At 42.2% G+C, this 19522-nt stretch overlaps 2 protein-coding genes across 5 annotated transcripts in view; one reads left to right on the top strand and one right to left on the bottom strand.

Moving 5' to 3' along the window:
- LOC110988842 (P2X purinoceptor 4-like) overlaps positions 1-19522 on the bottom strand; it is a 62920-nt gene that overhangs the window by 41571 nt on the left and 1827 nt on the right. The gene's annotated exons all lie outside the window — the stretch shown is intronic.
- Positions 11088-19522, top strand: part of LOC110988841 (GATOR1 complex protein DEPDC5-like) — a 127457-nt gene continuing 119022 nt past the window's right edge. For both annotated transcript variants that reach the window (XM_087141058.1, XM_087141059.1), the window contains exon 1: positions 11088-11301. The gene's annotated coding sequence lies outside the window, so the exon portion shown is untranslated. The remainder of the gene's footprint in view (positions 11302-19522) is intronic.

Below are 19522 nucleotides of genomic sequence, written 5' to 3'. Positions count from 1 at the left end.
GAAATTCGGGGAATGATAACGCGAAGAGCCAGTCCGCATGAATCCCTGCTCAATTAAGACGCACCGCTTCCATAAGCCGACAAAAAAGAGGGATGCGCATAAAGGCTCCTCCAATTAAAAAGCCTGCGGGTGATAAAGTCCATACCTTCGCCTGTCATGAATTTGTCTCCCGTGATTTAATGTTTTTCGCCGTCCATACATCAAAATGTCTCCCGCCGGATATTACTATACGGAGTGACTTTGGTCGGTGAAGCAAGCAGCTCAATATCGGGCGACACTGTGCCACACGGGGCCGGCCCCGTCACGGACCCAACACATTTCTTCTTTCTAACTTGGCGAATACGAGCCAGACTTTATGATGCTCGGCAATTTTGTTCCAACCGTCGAGCAGATGAAATGAATTCTTGTCAGAGAAATGAGTCCATCAAGGACTGAAATCGCAATATACATCGCTGATCTCATACTCTCTTGAGCCGCAATGTTCCTTTCGTTCCTCCAAGGATTTATAGAGTAGGCTTACAGGTCGATGCACATGCCTGCAAAATTAATACCAAGAAAATTCATAAACTTGAAATTTCCTCTGTAAACAACCGTAATTTCTTCTGTCCGATAGTAATCCAGACAAGCCTGTACATTCCTGTCGATTCAGCTTGGGTAAAGTGACTGAGCGATTTCCATACCATTGTTTCGGTGTTAGATACTTCCGTACTTCCCAAAGTAAATTTACACAGTGCTATTGTACCATTCTAGCAGAGCATCGACAAACTCGGCTGCTCCATTCCCCTCGGGGTGTCTGCTTCCCGGCACTCAGTGGTTTTGCAAGTGTGCGATTGGGTGCGAGGTTGTGCGCTTATACACCCATCCTTACACAGCTATGCTTGTGGGGTATTTCCTTTGTTCTCGTGTACAACAAAACTCCCACACAACACGCAAAAAATTTCAAATCACTCCAAACCAAATTCACTTTCCTGGGTTGAAATTTCGACCGTATGTCCCTTATATAAAACACTTAAATTTGCGACGGATTTTTACCCATTAAGAGTTTCCACTTTTTGAGTTATTTCCAAATATCAGTTTCGTAAAATTCTTGTGGGGTACCAATTTTGGTACCCCACAAGGTAAAAACTGGCCTTGTGGGGTACTTCTCATTGTTCCGGTACCCCACAAGGCCCCATGCACTGTTTTGCCTTGCCGCAAACCCACAGGAGACTTTTTTTCAGTTGCTTTGGGACCATAAGACGCATAATTATCATTACGACAGGAAACCAGACTAAAATCATCACATAAACTCTACGGTCGAGTTCGAGCGGCCTGTTCTTTACACGGGTTTCTTGTTCTCGCGCTCGAACGGCGGGAACACGACTCAAGAACACTGTTCTTGGAACAGGATCACACACCACCTCCTCGTAAGGAACACAGGAACACACGGAAAAACTCGTGAGATTTTGATTTTTGAACAGCTGCAAAAAGTAGAGAGACGGCTTCCACAGCCATAGACAATGGGAAGTTTTGAAAATTAACATTAATTATTTTCCGTAACACAGAAATGAATGTTCCTGTTTATATAGAAAAGAATTCAGCCCATCCAGACATTAACTCTCGAATAACGTAGCCTACATGGACGCCTCCATGTTGCATGTTGCGCTTGTCAGTAACTACCAGCGATAACCAGTTATTTGTTCCCGGCGTTCGAGCGGCCGACAAATGAACAACAAATTGAGCAGTTCGTGATCATACGGGAACAAGCCGCCCGAACTCGGCTCCTGGTCACAGCGCACAAACCAGTTTAAATGGAAAGGGAGACCCAAATTGCAGGTCAATGAAGAGCATCCCTAGCAAGAAGCTATTTGCAGAAAAAATGCACCGACCACTATATATTCTAAAAGCAAACAGAATGGATAAATTATCAACAGAATTGTTCAAGGTAGATAGGACGCTACATCTCTGGCCACAAGATGGCGCTGTTCATTATGGCCTTATTTTCTGACAGCTACACAATTCTGCCGAAAGGAATGCTGATTTTGCCAACAACGAAGACTGGGCCACCCCAACAACCCCCTTTAGCAACACACCTGCGTACAGTACGCTGCAACTGGTGAAAGCATGCGTGTCCAGAAACACCATAGCCGGTTGTAATGAGAGCAATGGGTGAGCACACCCGGAAAAATGAAAACTATCATAGAGGTTAGAGAGAGTAATAGAAAAAAATACAGAAAATGGAAGGAAAAGGCGCAGAAATCACAAACTTTCCTTAAAATGCTCGGAAATGACCCTTTCCACTGTTAACAACTTGTAAGATGCTGCCAATGAGCGCTTTGCCCCCCCCCGTCGTCCTGGCAACGCCTACGATAAGGTCAGGCAGGCAGTCAAGTGTTGACTAAGTTAAAAATCAACAATTCATGGGTACACAGTACATCGATAGAAGCGCAAACGTAGTTTGTTTTCCGTTAGTAGACCCCCGTTTTAGAAGGTTACAGAATAATTTTATAAAGAGGGATTTCGGTTAGCATTCTGCCTTATAAGCCTACAAGTTGGATTCTGAAAGGGGTTCATATTTGTTTCCTTAAAAATAAATTAACTACATGTTTGCAACTGAACAAATTGCGCAGAGAAAAATTACACAAGTTTGCAGAAAGTACTCATGTCTTCGTCTGAGTGCCTTTGAATAGAAACATTCTTGTCACAGTCACAAAGTGTCCAGGTTCGAGACCTAAAGTCAATATTTTCCCCAGCCTCTGAGCAAATCTTCCAATCTCCAACAAGCTGTTGAAACTCCAATCATGTTATCCTCCAGTCAGAGCCGCTATATGGCCGCGTTGACATAACCTACATGTCGGACACAAAGATGTGCAGGTCACGGAGCGAAGTGCCAGGACACGTGCATGTGCAGTGCTTGGTTTGGTTTTCGCGGGTCGTAACCGCCTGTCAAGCGTGAAAACACGCCTAAGGGTTCCAGCGCTATTTCTCTCGAACATTCTCCTGTTGTATTCGGTGTCACACCTGCTTGGCCTACACTCTGTCGGAATATTACATCTTTCTTAGACGATAATTTTGTTATCCGACTGCGTTTAGTAATGTTGCGTTTTTTTCAGAATTTTCGTGAACCCCTGACCAGCATTTAATACAAAATTAGACGTGCAGCTAGGTCATGAGTTATTACCAATCTGAACGGTAACCTCTAAAATCAACATCACACGAGGCCGAAATTATTTGGATCTGAGATGTCTTGAAAAATGACACGTTTTAGAAACAGAAGGTGTATCATTCATCTTGCATGTTCGTCTTTGTCTGTTATTATGAGCTTATTTCATGTTCGTTGGCATACGCGATTTGATATTTAGTCCAAGAGATTTTCATAAATTATTGTTTGAAACACACAGGAATTAGGAGCTCTTGATGGCTTCAAATTTGCATCTGATCATAACATGTAGATTGTAATGAAAGCATTCACATTGCATTCCCCCGTTGGCAAAATGACTGGGTAGCCTACTTGTAACCCAACCGTGTCCGGAACCGAATTGGTCGTTTGAGGCACGAGTTTTCCGAGGACACGCGCATGTGCACGGCCCAGCGTTGAAAGTCCGGCTGTTCGTGGACAAGAATCCGTGCTTCAGCGAGGTTTCTTTCCGATGTATCTCACGTATGTAGTCTCGGGCAGAAATGCAAAGATTAGAGGTGATATCTGGTCGGCTTGTAATGACTAAGGAGGGGGCCCAAACTGCCCCTCTGGGAACCCAAACCGCGACAGCTCATGAAAGAAATGGGCCATGATGGGTAAAGAGATCTCCCCACACCCTCCGCGTGGTAGGCGCCAGATCACGGTCAGTGCAAGTGCTTTGTCAGCTATGATGTTGCCTTTCCTTGGCACCGCGTATGCAGGATGCAATTAGGGTGGAAAATGCTCTACTTACTTCCTTCAAATTTTATGAACCTTTATTAATTTATAATGACGCGTCACGGGCTGTAAGGACAGCCCTGACCTTGATCGTGTAACGACTGGGACGTGTTATGCGCCATACAGCAGCGACACTCCATCGTAGCGTTGTGTACTGTAGGGTGAAGATTGCTCGTATCCAGTTGGTGTCACGCACATGTATCAGGTTGTACATAAATGTGCATTTTTTCAGATGGGACTTCACATGTCAATATAAGGCCCAACCTTCAAGGACCCAAGCTCTTCCCCTTCTTCTCAACACGTTTTTCAAGCATTTATCATTACTTTACATGTTTCTCAAGTTTAGTTTCAGCCATCTTTTCCTTTGGATTTATATTTTCGTATTACATGTATTTACCTCTGCGTTCTCTCAAGGGCAATCTTTCATATCAGTTTTCATGTGTGCACGCCAGTTTCACAATAATGCTATTCATTTTCTCCCTGTGCATATTAACTTTCCATTCTCGTTAAATGTAAGTCGCACTCAAGGCAACTCTCATGACAACAGACGCCAGTTTCACGGTAATTAACATAATTAAACATTGTCTCCTGTTTGACCAAGTGAGGGCGATGTGAAGACGATATCTCCCCTATAAGCTACTGCAACGGATGTATATGAAATCAGCGAAGACCTAATAGACTACACCTTTAGACGCACGGTTCAGACAGAGCTTTAAGTCATACAGACCTTATAAGTCATTTGTCAATTAACAAAACAAAAATCTCGAAAAGAAATTTTCTTGCCTGGCATCGCCTGTGCGTTTACGCAGCCCTCTTTGCCAGACGCATTCAGAAAAATTATAACCTATAACATTCAGACGCCATTTGAGACACGTTTTTTTGGTCTAGCATTCAGTCACCAGTCGCTGCCGTCTGACCGGCGCCTTTTCCTTAATAGGTCACCAGAGTATCATCATTGCCCTTATATTCATATTTGACGAATGGGGATGAGCTTGGTTTTGCAAATGCAAAAAAAAATGCAATTAAATAATACCTCTTTTAAATATTAAATGTCAAGAGGCACTATTTATAACACATGGTTTTGAGGATGACACCCTCAGAGTATGGCGACCCAGAGACATGCCAGAGTAATCACCAGCAATAAAAAAGGAGTTTTTGCTCCTTTTTAGTCTGATCACTAGACTTACCTGAAATAACCGAAACTCTCATTTTACTTTTAGAGTTTAGTTTCACAGTGTGCCATGCATCGAAGTATGCGGAGGATAAGCTTTTATTGATAAGTGGCCAAAACTCAATTTCCAGTGCTTTTATTCAATGGAAAATATCTCCGGATTACCAAAAGTAAACGAGATGGATAGAAAGATAGATGAAGTGCTAGAGGTATTTGACCTTTATAAATATCAGTTAGGTATTTATGTATAAATGTATGAATGATAAGCTGCCACTGTATTTTAAATCATACTTTAAACTTACCTGAAAGGTTCACTCATATCATACCAGAAGTACCTCTCAAAAGAAATTCTATGTCGATGCCAATAGAACTTCATTACACTAAAATAGTCTTGTACAATGCGGTGTCCAATACTGGAATTGTGAAACTGTCAACCATCGTGAAGCTGAAAGTGATCTCTTTAAAACCATGAATGTTAGTTGTAAATACCGCATGTTGACATTTCATGGTTTGAAATGGACAACACTGATTGCACCATTTGGGGACACACTGTATACATCAGATAGCACCCTGAACTATTGAGATATGAACAGCAGGTGATTTTTGTTAAAAGCCTGCTGTACAGTGATGATATGCAAACACCTCAATGGTCCTGGATCACACCGGATTTCTATGGCGGGGAAAAGCAAAAAACCATCAACTGCGGTTGTAATTAGATTCCTTGTGTGGAAATAATGTTTGAGAAAGGACGGCGAATCATTCCCCATTAATAAGCTTTATACAGGCCTGTGTGTATGTCTGATTGTAGGGAGATATTTGGGGATGCAAAAAATACTTCTCATGGGAGAGAAGGCGTGAGAGAGATGAAAAAATGTGCAAAGAAACATTCGTGGCGGCTTACTGACGAACCGGCAACACGCCACTCGTTGGTTGATGCTTGTAATGAAAAAAAAACAGCCCAATGGATGATTTTCACGAACTTGACATGGAAATAAATCAAGAAAAACACGAAACATCGTGAATTGCACTCGAATTTTTGTCAAAAGTCCATCTACTTCACTATAAGCACATACAGAACAGATTTTAAATTTCGCAATAAACCGGTTTCTAGCCACAGTGCAGTGTCGTGTGATATATTGTACGTGACAGCAGGTTGGCTAAGTCTAGCCACAGAGAATGGACATATAAATGTGCCCAGCTAACTGTACAAATTCAGTCAGGCTTGTTTTTTTCGGGGGGTCTAAATATTTCACCGTTCTGAAAACAAATTCGCAAAAGCAATTTTGGCTGAGAGATCCGTGGTCTCCTAAAGATGTTTTCAAAAATGAACCTGATATGTAAACTTCATTTCTACGCAAGTAAAATATCTTCAACATTACATGAACATGATATACACCGCCATTGGTGCTAAGCAATGTGACCACCGTTACTGTATGAAGCCACCGTTCCGTGACGGTCGCTGGGTACAAACCCTAAGACAGTGCTTTCCTTCATTGTGGAAGCCATCGAGAATGTCCAATAAAAGTCACTGGATTTATTAAAATAATCATGCATTTATGGATTAACTAATATTGATGTTCAAATATTTATCATTTAGTTGCATTTTCATGAAAATCAAAATGACCATCTTCTGAAAAGGATTACATTCGTTCGGAACAGTATGTGGGTTTCATTTGTGTGCTGTCTCCGCACAGAGGCGTAATTGAGTTATCTGTTTACAAGTGTACATCATGTGAAAAATCACACACAACGAATTATGTTTTTAGTAGGTTAATTACGCTGAATTAACTCGTTTATCGTTTATTTTGTAGTTTTAATATAATTGTTCACATGTGGATTTTCAGTGTTTGCTAACGTCAATAGAATAAGATTATCTTTATTTTTTATAACGCATACAAAATGGAGATGTTAATCTTATGATCGAAGGCACATATGATGCTTTTCATTAGCGCGCATGTATCATTACACCGTTGACATATAACACCGTTGGCTATGTCTGATTTAATATTCTGATGTATTCCAGCACCTGTTGGGCGTTCATCTGACAGAAAAAAATGGAGATTGTTTCTGCCCGCGTCAGAGCAATTTTCTGCGGGTTCTAGTAAAAGGATGCTGTATCAATTCTGAACTTAACAAAGACTGTCTGTGTAAGCCCCAAAATACTAAATTGCAAAAACTGCTGCGTTAGCTCAACGCGTGATATCTTATAGACCTCTATCATGGGGCAGCCATCTTACTTTTCTGTCATTCAGAGCTATGTAAACAAACTGAGGCATAAAGGAAAAATTATCTGTTCCCTTTTATGAATATGTGAAATTGTATTACATGCCCTTTTGCCAGTGCGACTACATAGAACAAGATAAACATGGAAACATCATGATAAAGATACATAAACTCATGTTAATATGGCCAAGATAGGAAGAAAGATATCACAGAAATATGATACTGCTTCAGCACTCCGGTTTCGACACTCCAGAGTTAAAATAACTCTGCAAAGTGGTAATACATATTATGAAGGCTTTAAATTTCAAGGCGTATCATCAAATAACGACGGCAGAACAATTTTTGAAGCGTATTCAGGCCTTGGACAAGATTTTGACTGTATTGAACGGGGGTTATAAAGTAAAGCAATAAGACACAACCTTGGTGTCACTCATATCAAACACGATTTGAATATCATAGAACTGAAATCATCGTGTAAATGTAACTTGCCACGATAAAATTTCGATAAAAATATGGCCGCTTATGGGTCCTGTGTACGGTTCACCTCAATTTTACCCCTCCGTCAACACACCGGCCGCCGCCCCTATGCTGAATTCACCACTCATGGTTCGACGATAGAGTTCATTCAATTATTGTAAACAATTGTAAACAAGAAGTATCATCGCCACACTTTCCTTAAATATAAAAGATGTGCCAAACAAAACATTTCAGAGAACTCAATGGCTTGCGCATCCCCAACTTAAAGATCGATCATCGATAAAAACTATTAAACAGTCGATTATCGATTTCTCGGTAGAAAATATGAAGCCAGATGTGCAGAGCGACCGTCATTTCTGAGGGACAGATGGCGCACATTTCTAAGAAAATAATTCGGCAACAACATGCAGGCGATGTGCACTTTATATTGCTTGCTTGGATATTGCCTCTTGGGGGATAATCATACCAAATTGCCTGAGCAAATTGATGGGGAAAATAATCCCGATGCGATGACTCCCTGTTCGTGATATGATGTGTTTAAAGGGTGGGGAACAATTCTCGGTCATAATACGAGATCCAGTGAGCAGCAAAGATCAGATCGGCGCATTGTACATCACCAGATTATATACGCTGAGCTCTAATAGAAGAAAAAAACTGGTTTTCCCTAGTTGACGAGCTCACCTGCAGAAAATGTAGATGCCATTCAGTGTGATGAAATACGCACACATTGCCAATAACAGATGCCCCAAAACTATCAGTGTGATATTATCTTATAAGTCTCTGAAGGATAGTGGTTTAATACGCGTTGTAACCCACGAGACAATAATCAAAGGACAGTTTCTTTGGAGCTGAGCATTAAAGAGCACCTCTGAAGAAAACAAGTTTTTTTCTGATTTTATCTGTTCAAATAAATATGGAAGCATCCAAATCGAATGCAGTGTCATTTGTCTTAAGAGCTCAACTATAACAAGCTTAAAAGGGCTTTTTTTCTGTTTATGCATGCTAAACAATACCTAAATGCATTATTTGGCAAGTATGGGGTTTATCCACTACGGACACAGGGCGCGGGTTCCCCTGTTTTCTCCGAATGACGCAATCTACATTGAGAATTCTTATCTTGGCATGAATAGAAAAGGCCCTTTTAAGCTTGTTATAGTTGAGCTCTGAAGACAAATGCGTTCGATTGGATGCTTCCATATTTATGTCAACAGATAAAATCTGAGAAAACACGTTTGCCTTAGAGGTGCTCCTTAAAAACTCATGCCCTGCGAATTTCCGGCTAAAAATACTGCGTTATTTCAGCTCGATGGTTACTTATCTATGAAGTTAAAGGCTGACCATGTTACATCTTGTCCAGGAATTACTTTGGAAAAATGCGTTGACTTTAATCAACTGCTTCAATCCAATTTGTAATTGGGTGTCGAATTGCTGCATGAGTGCTATTTTTATTTCGTCGTTACATTCGATATTCATCGATCTTGAACTTTGATTGTCGATTTTCAAGCTATATCTTTATTTATTTCAGCTCGATGGTTAAGTATCGATTGAAGTTTAAACGCCGACCATGTTACATATTGTTTAGGAATTACATTAGAAAAACGCGTTGACCATAATCAGCTGCTTCGATCCAATTTGTGATGCTATAAATTGTTTGGTACGCCATCTGTTCAATTTAATTTGCTGATTTCCCTCCACAAGAAGTCAAATCGTGTCGATTTCCTGATGACATATCACTCGCCCCTGACAAGACATTCAGCAATCCCCTTTCATGTCAATCGAGCACGCTGCCACTGACACGTATGCAAGGTAACGCTCCAGTGCTTCGGTCATAATACCAGCAGCTTGCTATAGAGTTTTCGGCTCGCTTGCATTTGAATTATCTCGATTCTCTGCACAACCCGAGGATTAAGAAGGGGCTTATATTTAATTATTTCCGGGGCCCTGTTATGACGACGGTGAGCTGAGGAAGTGGCGCGTGTAAACAAGGCATCGTGGGATCCAACCTGCACCTACATTCGGACCTGAAGCGACAGCAAACTTCGAAATTTCATTTGCAAACATCGCAAACACAAAGTTTCAGTGCAGTTCCTGATACTCTTACTTCGAATTTGCGTGAAACATGACCTGACCTTGAATCGTCGTGCTTAAAAAATGTTAGCAAAAGATGCATACTGTGCGGAACAAATTACCTCTCAGACTGTAAGGAACAAGACCCACGGCTGCTTCCTGTGGCTGCGAGATTTGCATTGTTACAAATACTTTTCAAAAGCATTATCCAAATTTTAATAAATGCAGATCTTTAACCGTAGCGATAATGAGATAAGTTTGCTTGAGGAATCAGTGAATGAATCGAGGATTATTCAGATTTTATCATCCAAGCGCGCATCGTTCTATGCTTTCCGCTGTTGGTCTAATAAAGAAAGCTTACATCCCACGCATGGACCACCCATTTACTACTTCTACTACAACACTCCTGACAGGTCGACTGGAAACACACAGTAAAGGGTATCTGTTGTTTGATATACAGCGCTGACATTCAAGAAGGACTAGTTGACATTAGAAATAGGGGGTTGATTTACACCTCGTAAGCATGTTTCCCGGAAGGCTGGTTGGGCGCTTACGTGCATGGGAGATTTACAACCTGTCATAATTGTTTTCCTGATATCCGCCTTCCTGAATTTCATCTTTTCATTTCTGTGTGCCAGTTACATATGCAGGTAGTGGGCCTCTGTGAGGTTTGAGTACTTTCCCTCATTGATCTCTTTAAAATCGAGATCAACGCTTTCCTCCTTGCAACCTTCGCTTTGCCTCTATTCTGCACTGATTTTTATAACGCACTGAGAAATAACTGTGATAAAATAAACAGGATAGTTTTACACCTTGCTTAACTTTGCGAATTTAGTTTGAAGAAGGGGTTTGAAGGGGATACAATTAAGTACGTAAAGTACAGACACTATCCTTTTGACAAAATATGCAGAAAACTTTTGTTGAAAATTGTTATAAACATCCTGGGTCGCTGCTTTCCTTCACATCATAATGCTCTGACCGATGCATTTTCTCGAGTAAATTACAAAAATTTATTGCATCTCAGACGTTTTAAACTGCATAATCTGAGCAAAGTCCTCGGCACACCTACACAAATATATGACACACCATCTAGAGCGGCCTGTTGAAAAGCCAAAACCATCATCCGCTGCCCTTGCCTTTTTAAATTGGACCTGGCGCCAGTCTAACGGATGCTGCAAAGAAAATGCGCGGGATTCGAAACGTCGGAAACTGCACGCGCCAGAATTACAGATCCCTCGCGTGCATGCGCATAAATAAGAAAACCTGGGAAATAAGGCTACGTGGTTTTTAAGATTGGTGGAGCAAGCATGAATCCGTAGCGTAATGTATACCTCAGTGATTGAGAACCAAAAACTCAGTGCTCATCAAATTAAAAACACGAGGTTAACCAGTCTAGTTCTGTTGTCAGATGAGGGCGCCCTGTGGTCACGGATTAACAAGGCGGAATGGCGACTCCTCTGTTTGTTCGGTAAATATCACATTTTCCTTGCTTTCGTGTATAGATTAGAGTTACTGGTTAAAAGTTATCATTCATGAGTAGTAATGATTACTTCATCAGCTCTTTATATCATTAGTCCCTGTGAATCCGAGAGGCACGAGTAATTAGAAGGCGCGATGATGTATGTAGTGTTAGTCCGCGTGTCGCACCGAGACTAGGCTGTGCAAACAACGAGACGGTGCTTGCCGCCAGTGGTCCAATTCACTCCATACGGGTCCGAATTCCTCGTAAGGGTGACGCTGAGCCTGCCGGGGGTTTGTCCCTGTACTACAAAGTACTACAAAGGTAGGACACTTCAAATCCGGGTCACACATGTGACTGATTTAATGCATGAACAACGAGTGAAATATGGCGGCGCCCACGCACAGAAATGACTAATCGATCCGTTGGTCACATGACCACCTATCCTCAAACCACCGATACATGAAAATGACGGGCCGTACCAATTCGCACTACATGTATATCGACAAATGCTGTTACGTGCCAGTATGCACGTAAGACCATGCTTTTTCGTTTTAGCGTTGCACATTATGGCCGAGTTCGGGCGGTTTGTTCCCGTATGTTCACGAACAGCTCGATTTGTTGTTCGTGGGTCGGCCGCTCGAACGCCAGGAACAAACAACCGGTTATCGCTGGTATTAGTGACAAGCAACATGCAACATGGCGGCGTCCATGTAGGCTACGTTATTCGAGAGTTAATGTTTGGATGGGCTGTATTCTTTTCTGTATAAACAGGAACATTCATTTCTGTGTTACGGAAAATAATTAATGTTAACTTTGCGAAACTTCCCATTGTCTATGGCTTTGGAAGCCATCTCTCTACTTTTTGCAGCTGTTTGAAATTAAAATCTCACGAGTTTTCCGAGTGTTCCTGTAAAACCCTGACGAGGAGGTAGTGTATGATCCTGTTCCGAGAACAGAGTTCTTGAGTCGTGTTCCCGCCGTTCGAACGCGAAAACAAGAAACAGGCCGCCCGAACCCGACCCAAGTGTGCAAAGGGTCGTATGTTTTATTTAATAATGCAGATCGCGCTGTATAGATGACGTAACCACTTAAGAGAGTGAACGGTTAACTTTAAAATATAGGACGTCATATGACTTGTTTGTGCGGTGGTAGGACTGAAGACAAGTCCACCTTTGCCTTGACAACGTCATGCATTGTTGTGGCGTTCATACTATCACTGGACATAATTCAGAAATGTTGCTCAGTTTCTTCTGTTTGAACTATTATGAACTCTCAATCTGGTGTCATTCATAATCTTTGCAATGCTGCAAAAATGTGTCTTATTAATTTACGAATGAAACATTTGTAGACTGTTTTCTTGTGCCGACCTTAGGCCCAGTTTTGTAAGCTTACGCGACCTACTTTGCCGTGGCGTTCATGATAAGCTGCATATTTCTGGCTAGAGTAAATTTTGCCCAGACTTAAGTTTCATTTTCGCTCTAAACTTTCGAAATTTTATGCAGTTTATCCATCGGAACAATTTTGTCCTGTCCTAATACGGTTCAGAAGACAAGTGAATTCAGTTTGGGTTTCAGCTTTGATCAGAATTCATCATTTTGAGTAAGTTCGCCACATTGTCGAGGACGTTCTGTGAAAAGTTTCACCCATGTGAGTTGTCCATGTGTATTTTCTTGACGTCTGTTTTATGAACTTTTTCAGTCTTGTGTATTTCTGGCGCAGATTGACTCTGTATGGAAACAGAGCAAGGTGATGGTTATACCGAGACCTATATCACAATGGTTTTACCGTCAGTCATATTGTGAATGCATTATTATCTCTTGGCACTTCATCATCAATCCGTTGCATTACCAATCCTAATTACTTCATTCCATCATTATATTTGTATATTTACTGTAGGCCTTTGTGTCTACATAAAATACTCGTTCCTTGAGCAGTTTTCACTTTGTCAACACTCGAGCTTTCGCAATTAGAAATAAATCATTCCAATCTATCTTGAGAATAATTCTTGGAGTTGTTTCTTACTTTGGAAGTTCCTTCATTTTTCTTCTTCAATTGGCAAAGAGATTTATCATGGAACTCAGGAGGCATACCCACAGTCCGTAGGGACACACCACCCTTCCCGTGATATTAGTGCCGGTCTCTTGTTCATGAAGTACAAAAATTACCACAACCGAGAGAATACAAAATGTACTTGTCAGTTGGGAACTCAAAAATTATTTTCCTATATGTCGGGTGGGTTCCTTGGTAGACTGAATCTTTGAGATAGGCGTCGCTTAGGACCTTTACATTTCAACTGCAAAGAGAAGTTGTTACCCAGATGCCAACAAAAAGGAGAGTTGTTGTTCCCACTCTTATTGAAGTACTGTCGGCAAATCTTGAGATGTTCTCCTCATTGTTATAGCTGCACCCCTACGATGAGGTACGATGTTGGAGTAGGAGGGAAAGGTTTATAGGAAGAGCTTGATACAAAAACACTGAGAATGCTGCTCTGACTAGAGCCCACAACCTCTCCGACAGAAAGAATGGCAAAAACACGTTGAGGGTGCCATCTTATGGTTGCCACAATGGATGAATTTGACAACTGCAACTTCTCCGTCAAAAAAAAAAATCAAACGGTGAATTACCCATCATGCCAGTTTATTGCTTCAATAAAGCGGCGATTCTGGGGATGGCAGAACATCAAGATGGATACAGGAAGCGTCGGACAGGGAATAACAACCAGCGGTCGTGCACGGTGCACCGATCGCGCTGCTTCTCATTTTGCCTCTAGATGGCTAGTCTGTCAGTCACCCCTGACTAATTAACGGCGCTCTATCCAGGAAAGTGACATCCCAGGGTTGGGGATATATCGGTACCCCTTCCACACCTGACGAAAGGGGATGGCTATTTGTTGATACAGCCACACTCTACGGCGTTGAGAAACCCCAAAAATGTGTGTTTTCAAGTTACTTCGAATTCAAGTTCCAATCATCAGAGGGCGCAAAGGAGTAATGTGTAGTTTGAGGTGAAGAGGGGTTTGTAAAATCTGTATTCATTAGGCCACAATAAATAAATTATTGGTGAGCGTCCTTTTTTTCTAATCCTTGGGCGGAAGGCATTTTTGTGTGTGTTCAGTTCAACATACATCTTTGCTGGACTGGAACATGTTAAATAAAGAGCAGTTTCCTCAATGAAATGAGTTTTATTTATCTTCTTTACGAAAAGGTTTTACACAAGCAAGTCATTCATCACAAAGGGAGATAGGGGTTGTACAGCTAAGCCAAAATAGGAGGGTTTTCTCAGAGAGGGTCACAGTGCTGTAGCTCACTGAAGTGGAACCTGTATCTGGGAATGGTCACCGCTTTTGAGTATTGACCCATGCAGCATAGAGGCTGCATCCGAATGACTGACTTTGGCTAGGCTGCGACCGCAAAGCTATTGTGGTTGCCGCTTCACCGGCTGCTCCATTTTCCATATGTTTATGCACGCTGCCGCAACCGCAGCCAGTAATTCGTATGCAGCTTACACAAACACGCTAACGGTTTGATGAATCTCAACCTCGTTCCCATGGGCTAGATCTTGCCGCGTCATGGAGTCAAGGTTGGGTGCATCTGCACTCGTACGTGTAGACATTCGGGAGTAAGCAGCGATTTCCGGAAGTATCGTTTCCCAAGCGCGTAACAGAAGGTCGTTAAATTTGAATGTGGGATCATCCAAAAGACCGTGTTTCAGTCTATAAGAAATATTTAAAGGGGGCGGGTGTATTTCTTTGGGGCAGGCGGGGACGATCACCAACTGTGTTTTTTTTTTTACATGGCCTTATTCTGTCGAACTCTAAAATGACGTGTTTGTACCGTCCAGTCCTCTTTCCCTGCTTCCCTTGCCAACCCTCATCCTCCTCGCCTTGGGTCGCATCAGAGCCAGATTCTCAACCAATGAAGATGTCTGCCCGCCATATATACCCCCATCATCATGCGCAGGTGTGTTACCTACTGGAGTAGGGACGATCGCCCACGCCTGACTGCAGTCATGGGATGGATGTAGCCTGACATGAACTTACGGTAGAACTGGTTTGGTTTATCTGACAAAGTTTTGTTCAGGGACACTGTAATTAACATTACAACTGTGGCGTGAGCGTAAGCAGGGAATCCTTAGTCTAAAAGTTGCCAACAAATTCTGTGCTACTAAGCCGCCAACATTCCAATTCGAGTTTTCCTCGGAAATGTCTTTTAAAGTGTTAGTAATGACCTACTTCGCTTGAGGTACCAGCTTGTCATGTTAAGTAGCTGGTGTCGTTATGCTTGCTAATAAAGCAAAATGTTGTTATCGCTGTAGTTTGAAAATGGCAGCAGACGTGTTTGGTACTCAGGGTGTGTAATAACGAGGATGTGTCTTGCCCAACCAAGCGAGAGAAATTCCCGTGTTTGATCCACGTACGGTACATTCGCGGGGAGGCGTCATCGTTCACAGCCGGTCGTCCGGAGCAGGTCGTGGCCGGCAGGTCTGCGCGAGGCTTGTCACGGTAGGGCTCGAAGTCGGGTGTCATGAAGGATCCCACTCTTTTGTGGTGACAAATGAAAACTGCTGTCGGGCAATTCGGGCGCTCTTAAAACAACAGCTCTTGCGAAACAAAGTAGCACTTGGAAAGCTGATCTTTCCTCTGGATTGTAACTGACGGGCTTCATGTCGGCCATAACAGCCTGTTTCCGCGGAAGCCAGCGCAAAAGGCTTCAGAGGACGAGCGGGCACGTAGCACTTAGAATATAACAATGCAATCTGTCGTGCAAGAGTTAGAGTCTCTGTTTTTGTTTAATTCAGACTTTAATTTTACAAATACAGCTATTATGCGTAACTCAGTTTTCCTTAAAACGAAAACCTACTGACGGATGTTGTCAATGTTAATAGACCTTGCCTACTGTTAAAATGTGCAAGTTTATAACCTGCTTCGTAAGCAATTTGTCATAGATTTAGGAACGGGTTCCGCATCTGATATGATCCAAAGGCATTATGGCGTTTCAGTGAAGTTAATCGTTGCAGGATTCGATGCACCTTTGGTGAAGCAAGACAAACTCCGAATGACACCTACCCGAAATTAAGCTCCCTCATTGGTACACGGTGGGACTACTTTCTTCCGCGGGGACTAGTATTGACGTCATACGCGAGCCTGAGACGTGATGGCAATGTCAACAGCTCGTCCAAACCGGACCACCGCCTCATGAATCAGCTTTAGAAAGGTCAAATGAGTTACAGTGCCCTGCACCATGTGACGTAAGCCATTTAACCGACGTGCCCGAAGGAGTTGTGTCATTATCTGTCATGTACTCTCGCCCCCTCGTGAATCATTGAAATTCAGTCAAAGGGCGATTTGAAGAAAATTTAGTACCAAAATTTAGTGCGGCTGTTGGATGGTGAAACTTCTAGTCTTAAATGATCCGTGCCTAGATGGTTGCGGGCGCTGTAGGACATGTATTCACTTGACAATAAAAATGGCTTAAATTCTCTGTACGTATCACCCGGTCCACCTTTTCCAACTACACCGACTCCGTACTAGATATTGCGTCGGCTGATGTCGACAACAATTACGGGAGATATAAAGTCAGCTGTAAAGAAATGGCCTGGTCTGGACACCACGCCAGCAAGTAATTGATAACTGCAATTGGAGACCAAGACAGCTTGAAGGCCGGCGTACGCACCCCCCCCCCGATCCATTAATATTTCCGAGCCGTCACGGGTTTCTTCGATACTGCCTTCAAGCCGGTTCCATACTGGCGAACGGATGAGTGTTTGCTCGCTCATCTTCTGCTTTAACAGTGTGGTGACGTTTGGGGATGGTAAATCTTGTTTGCCGATCCGGCCTGGCCACTAGACCACAAAGAGTGCTCTCTGCTCGTAGCGTGGACCACAGGAGCCAATCAAAGCACAGGGAGTAAATCCTGAGTGGGTTCAGAAAAGATCTCAGGTGGTAAGAAAAAGAGACTGCGATGATGGACTACACGGAATGGTCTCTAAAATAGGCCGACCCGTCTACCCTTGGCCTGTGAAAATAATGATCATGACAGTGAACATCATGGCTAGGGCTCTTATCTGCGTAATTGATTGGATCCATCTTGCATTTTATATCATTTGTTGCAATCCAATAATTCACAATCAGCTTGGGCCAAGTGGCACATTTCTATATGTAGGATTCTTAGTCAATATTTAATCTCAACCGGTACTTGAGAATGTTCCACGGCATGCATTCTTTTATTGTATATAGCTAATTAACAGCTTCTTGAAAAACATAACATTTTGAATATATAGTTTCCAAAAAGTGATTTACTCGTGAACCGATCATGCTTTTACTGTTGGGACTCGTGTATTAATACCGTCATGTCTTGTTTCAACACGCTTCGTCCCGTTCAGTCTTGCAGTTGAATAGTCGTAATGTTCTGTGCACCGTAACCAAGTTAACACAGGAGTTAAGTCGGCGCACACCACAGGATGGGAGGCGTCAAGCGAGACTCCTCCTCATATACAAGATTACCAAGAACCTATTTGACATTCCCCAGTGATCGCTCCCTATTAAAAATAAGCAACATAGGCCTACAGTGCCCGTCTTGACATCCGCAAATTGTCATATTTTTCCAAAACACCCTGTAGAATGACTCGTTAAATCAACGCACCATCAATTTTGAGCAGTCTGAAGAGCAGCTTTATCCACAATATCCATACATGTCAGCACAGACCTGATGTGTGCATGTTTTCTGCTGATTGACTTGAACCTGAAAATGTACTTGTTCTCCAGAGTATAATCCAAGGCCATCGGGGGTAGGCGATCCAAGATCGTATTGTCCCATGTTGGTTGTAGTAGTGAGATCCTGTTTTGGGTTCGATTGTGAGCAAGGTATTCGGAGTAATTCCGTTTCTTCCCCAGCTAGCTCTTGCCCAGTTTCAGTTCTGTTCCCAGTTATTATCATTTTAGATTGTGGATTTGCTTTCAGCCATGTATAATTGATGGAAAATTATGTTATGATGTTGAAAACTTGTATCATAAAAACATTTTATTTCAGCAGTTTAGGTGGGGCATTTCGATAATCAAAGTACTGTGTGACATACACTAGTAGGTCCCAAAGAAAGCAAGAAGGGACAATCTTACTGCGAGAACTCTGTAGCGTAAAAATTGCACATTTTTTGCATAAAAATTGCATTGAGCGATTGATTACTCTCCGCCTAAGTGCGTGGGCAAAAATACCCGGATGTGCTTCTTTCCGCTATTCACTGCAGTTCCTTACTGTTCCCCGATGCAAATCTGTCTTATTTTGCGAATATGCCTATAAATGGAGTAGTATTTTGTTATTGATGTCATTTTTTTCATTAGTTATCGTCTAAAGCTTGATCGCTGCTATTCGTGAGGTGTTAAAAATTTCCCACGTTTATATGAAGCTTTTAAAGTACTTTTTCGACGAGTTTCCTGGCAGTCTTAAGAGTTTGCAAAGACACGCGAAGACATATATTTCATTACCTTCTGTCACGTGAAATGACGTTGAAATTCCTCATTATCGCCGACTGCAAAAGTACAGTGTCCGTGAACTCCATTCAGTGCATCATATATCAAAACGTATGAATAATGTTCCACAGAATCGTTAACCTCTGACAAAAACGTCCCTGGTATACCAGTTAATGTCATTTTAAGCAACCGCAGATGCATACCTGCTGTTCTTTTAAACAGCAAGCCCAGACTTTAATTAGTCACTAGTCTACCGGCTGCTGTCATAAATCCTTCCAGGCAGTCGTTTACGAACAGTACTTGTGACAGTAAGACTGTCTTTTTGCTCTTCGTGTCGTATATTTCAACCTCTGCCGTAGCGCCAGTAGGGAAGAACTCTTTTGAGAGGGAGGGAATTATAGGTGTCAGGTATAGGCGGTGGTATGTCCATTGTTACATCTTTGAACTACGTTCAGTTTTATACCTTGCCCAGATTGTGTGTACCTTTGCTGGTTTAAAGGGCTCCCTGCTGAAATTTTACATAGAAATCTCTCTAAACATGAAGGCGCCTTCAGCGTCTTCACCTAATTGAAATCTCAACCATACATTATGTACTTGTTTTGACTCAACGCGCTCGTTTTGTCCCTAGGATGAAAGACAAATCGCATTGGTTTTTATAGATTCCTCCTTGTGAAAAGTTAGTGTACCGATTCTGACCAACAAAATTACACCACTTTGAAGTCTTTTTTCACTATCACTGGCATAATTAGTTGTAACAGTAAG

This window comes from Acanthaster planci, linkage group LG09, assembly GCF_054643075.1.
Source record: "Acanthaster planci isolate LZ-2023a linkage group LG09, COTS_SCS, whole genome shotgun sequence".
Lineage (NCBI taxonomy): Eukaryota > Metazoa > Echinodermata > Asteroidea > Valvatida > Acanthasteridae > Acanthaster > Acanthaster planci.
The sequence above is the reverse complement of the archived record's forward strand: the minus strand, read 5'-3'. Positions and strand labels throughout refer to the sequence as shown.